The following is a 3831-nucleotide window of genomic DNA, read 5'->3' as shown; positions in this document are numbered from 1 at the left end:
GGTCCTTCACTTGTTTAGTTAGTGTTAGAAGGGATGCTAAATTTATCAAAGGCCTTTTCTGTAACCGTTGAAATGATTTGTGATATTTGTCTTTGGTCCCATTTATGTGCTATTATGTTTATTGATTTATGTATGTTGAAGTATCTTGGCATTTCTTGAATGAAAACAACTTGATCACATATATTCTTTTTTACTGCTGTCAAATTCAGCTTTCAAGTATTTTATTGAGGATAACGTGTGTGTGTGTGTGTGTGTGTGTGTGTGTGTGTGTATTCATTCAGAAAAGAGACCTATAGTTTTGTTGTTTTAGTTGTGTCCTTATCTAGTTTGGGTATCAGGGTAATACTGGCTTCATAGACTGGCAGTATGGAACCCACCCTTCCCTTTTAAATTTGTAAACACATCAAAGTCACACCAAATTTCATAAAACACATACTACTAGATCTAAATCACAGATTAATCACAACACACTGATAGTACCCTACTTAGTAATCTTAGTAATAGGTTCTTAGGACAAAATCTAAGTAAAGAAACATTGTTAAATGACACACACTCTGAAGAATACATGTTCTTCTTGGCAGCACACAAAACTTTTTCTTCAAAATTTACTACATGTGTGTTGGTTATTATTATTATTTTTTTTACAAGTTAGAGTAATCTGAGAAGAGAGAACACCGATAGAGGAATTGCCTCCACTAGATTGCCTATAGGCAAGACTGCCAGACATTTTCTTTTTCTTTTTCTTTTTCTTTTCTTTTCCTTTTTGAGAGAGGGCCTCTCTGTGTAGTTCTGGCTGTCCTGGAACTTGCTCTGTATACAAGTCTTGTCTTGAACTCAGAAATCCACCTGCCTCTGGCTCTCAAGTGCTGGGACCAAAGGCATGAGTCACCATGACTGGCCATGGGCCTTCTCTTGGTTAATGATTCATATAAGAGAATCTAGCCTACTGTGGGCACTACCATCCCTGGGAAGGTGGTCCTGAGTTGTATAAGCATGTGATGGGGATCGAACCAGCAAACTGCATTCCTTCATGGTTTCTGCCTACGTTCCTGCTCGAGTTTCTGCCCTGACTTTCCTCAATGATGGAGTGTGATCTGAAAGTGCAAGACAAATAACCCTTTCTTTGACACACTGTTTTTGGTCAGTGTTCTATCACACAAGGAGAAAGCAAACTAATACAGAAATTGGTACCAGGAACATGGAGAATTGCTATGACAGACCTGACCATGTTGTTTTGTGGAAGATTGGAAAAGTGTTTGGAACTTTGGGCTGGAAAGCTATTGAGTACTCACAGTTTAATGGGCTGTTCTATGGGAGCTTATAAGATAAGAGTAGGGCCGGGTGGTGGTGGCACACGCCTTTAATCCCAGCACTCGGGAGGCAGAGCCAGGCGAGTCTCTGTGAGTTCGAGGCCAGCCTGGGCTACCAGTGAGTTCCAGGAAAGGCACAAAGCTACACAGAGAAACCCTGTCTCGAAAAACAAAAAAAAAAAAAAAAAAAAAGAGTATTGAGAGAAATACAGATAAGGAGGCCTGGTTTACAAAGTTTCAGAGGGAAGCAGAGACTCTATCAGGGACATTTATTTGTTATATTTAATTAAGAAATTTTGGTTTCTTTTCAGCTGGGGCTGAAAAAACTCACCTGTGATTGACAAGAGACCAACATCATTGAGTTGAAATTCAGGAAAGTATTTTTTCAGGGTCAGCACAAAGGAGATATGGTCCAGAGGGGGCTAGAGCTATATCTCAAGTGGGCAGCTGAACTTCAAAATGTGTAAGATTCTATATGGTTCTGCTCTTGACATTGTGGAAGCTTCAATATTGAAGGGGTCATTGGGAAAAGCTGAGTTTTGACATCATAAGCAGGGGTGGAGCCCATGAAGAGTTTAGAAGAGACCATTAGTGAAGGTGCAGCCTCAGTTTCAGTGAAGACACCAATATATTACAGATGTCAGGGCAGTGGCATGACCATCAGAGACAGTGGCAGAGGTGGAGTGGAACAGGTATGACACTACAAAACAAGCTACTTGTACTGTGGAAGGCACAGCTGGAGAGGTGAAGCTGCCCATGCCATCTGGAGTCTCTAAATAAGTCCCAGGTCCCAAGGATTGAGCTACAGACTTGATTTACATTTCTGTATGTTGGTTTTGCTTTGATTTGATTGTAATTGTGCCATGATCCTTTCCTGAAGAAGTATGTAACTTTTTTTTTAATTTTATAGGAGCCCACAGTAGAGCGATCTTGGACTTTTAAAAAAGAACTTGGAATTTTTTAAAGACTGTGGGATTTTGAAATTGGGCTATGTTTTAGCTTGTTTGCTTATAGTGTTTTGAGAGGAATATTTCCATTTCCCTACTTAAACAAGTGCTCAATGTTAATGTTTTTTGCTTCTCTTAATTCTAAAGTCCTATTTTTATAGGTTTTGCATTACCAATGAGCACCTTCTGGTGTACTCTAGTTCCTTTAGTTGAGGCAGGATAGTAATACAAGAAAAAAAATATGAGGACATGAAGAAGACAAGGAACTCTTCACCTAGGAGTCTGGTTGAAACCTCTCACCAGCTGCAAAACAAGAATGCCAGAACAATTTCTTACATTTGCTGTGAATGTCACCAACGCTCACATAATATAGATACAATATTCCTTCCAAATAAAGCTATCTTAGTTTGCTTTCTGTTGCTGTAATAAATACCATGACCCAAAGAAATTTGCAGGGGAAATGTTTATTTGGCTTACACATTACAGTCCGTCATGAAAAGAAATTGGGACAGGAACCTAGAGGCAGGAACTGAAGCAAAGGCCCCAATGCTGTTTATTAGTTTGCTCAGCCTGTTTTCGTATATAGTCCAGGTCCAAGGTCATCTGAACTGTGTAGGAAAGCTAGCTGAGTATAAGTTGGTCTGTGAGCCAGCTACAAACAGCATTCTCCATGGTTTCTGCTGTACTTCTTTAGCAGGGAAATGAGTGCCTTCGTTGGAGAATATGCTGTGTGGAAGAGCAAGTAGGCCTGCCTTTAAGTTCTCGCCTTTAGCTCCTGGCTTGACTTGTCTCAATGATGGCTTTTGACCTGGACTTGTAAGCTATGTAAGTCTTTCCTCTGGTAGAAGAACAAGAGGTCAAAATATTTGATCACAGCAACAGAAAAGAAACTAGAACTGGACCTAGTTAAGGCTACTGCTCATGGATTAGGACTTTCGCAATTAAGAATTCCATCCATATTAAAGTAAATCCAGGATGCAGTAAAATTGTGAGCATCAGTTCAGTTCATTGTCATGATAAAGAAGAGGGCCATGTTGTATCATGATATGGAAAATTTACTTGTCAAGTGGAATGAAGACCAGATACAGTAGCCATATTCCTTGCTTATTGACTATTTAGGTTAAGGAAGATTTTTGTTATATTAAAAATGGGTGGGGATGATTAGCCTTCACATGAATACACATTTATAAAAAGTCAAAGATTGTTCCAATATTTCAAAAAGCATCATAACTTTCATATGCGAATAAAATGATTTTACATAGAATCATATGCTGGAGCATTTACTTTTATCAAGAATCCAAAACAGGGTCAAAGTTTATGGTATTCAAGACTATGTAACACTACTATTAGCAGAAACATTTCAGGGTTCAAATTAAAAGATTTCCTAATCCACCATTCAAAGAAGTCTAGGGAATTCAAGGGTGTTAGAAAGAATATACTCCTCTGTTTTAAATACCATTAAAAGAAGACTGATTTACAAGCTGCTCCATTCCATAGGCAAGACTATATTGGAAGCAAACTGTTTTGTCTTTGAAATTACCAAAGTAATGGATTTTATGATAACGTTTTCATAC

Source organism: Peromyscus maniculatus, chromosome X (genome assembly GCF_049852395.1).
Source record: "Peromyscus maniculatus bairdii isolate BWxNUB_F1_BW_parent chromosome X, HU_Pman_BW_mat_3.1, whole genome shotgun sequence".
Classification (NCBI taxonomy): Eukaryota; Metazoa; Chordata; class Mammalia; order Rodentia; family Cricetidae; genus Peromyscus; species Peromyscus maniculatus.
Note: the sequence above shows the minus strand (reverse complement) of the source record.